This window comes from Austrofundulus limnaeus, unplaced genomic scaffold (assembly GCF_001266775.1).
Source record: "Austrofundulus limnaeus strain Quisiro unplaced genomic scaffold, Austrofundulus_limnaeus-1.0 Scaffold973, whole genome shotgun sequence".
Classification (NCBI taxonomy): domain Eukaryota; kingdom Metazoa; phylum Chordata; class Actinopteri; order Cyprinodontiformes; family Rivulidae; genus Austrofundulus; species Austrofundulus limnaeus.
This window is the reverse complement of record NW_013953375.1, coordinates 132,753-133,647: the sequence shown is the minus strand read 5'-3', so window position 1 is coordinate 133,647 and position 895 is coordinate 132,753.

The window sequence follows — 895 nt, the reverse complement described above, 5'->3', positions numbered from 1 at the left end:
GCTGTTAGTTAACTAACAGCTGTGTGAACTGTCATAAGGTTAGACAGTTGTTTGTCTTTATTTGCCTCTGTGATGAAGGTTACCTGTCCAAGTTTTGCTCTGCCTCTTACTCAGAGACCACTACAGACAGCCACCAACTCTAGGCAGCATTACTGTTACTAGTTATGCTGTTTTGATCAACTGGTTGGAGCAGAAGTCAAATTAGTCAGTAAAATATAAAATTAATCCATTGAAAAATAGATGAATGTTTGTTTAGAATGTCAAATTTGTAAAGCTGCTCAGCTAAATGTCACTGCTTAATGATCCTAATAGTTACATGATTAACAAGGTAATTAATGTAATAAACAGGTAGTTACAGGATGAACAGGTTAGTTACAGGAATAAACAGGTGTTAAAGGATTAACTGGTTAGTTGTAGGATGAACCAGGTACTGTAATTATAGGATTAACCAGGTAGTTACAGGATTGAAAAGATATCTACAGGATGGATTTGGTGATGGTTATAAGATTAAACAGGTAGTTACAGAATTAAACATGTAATAACCAGATAATTACAGGATTAACCACATAAAGGATTAAACAGGTAGTTACAGGATTAAGATTGTAGCTATGGATTGCATTGGTAGTTACAGTTCATATGTTTCATGTGTTTCAGTAGATGATGGTTTCTCGTACCTCTGACCTCGGCTCACTTTCTGTCGTCTGTATGACCTTCTGTGTACCTGAGATAGATTTTTTTTGTCACTTCAGAAGAAAATGAAACCAAATATTATTAGTTTATTCATTTCTTTATCATCAGTGTCTTTTTTTAAATTGAAGAGAAAAGAGAGAAAGAGAGAAAAACACAGAGAGAAGTAATTAGAAAGTTTGAAATAGAGATTAAATGTATATTACAT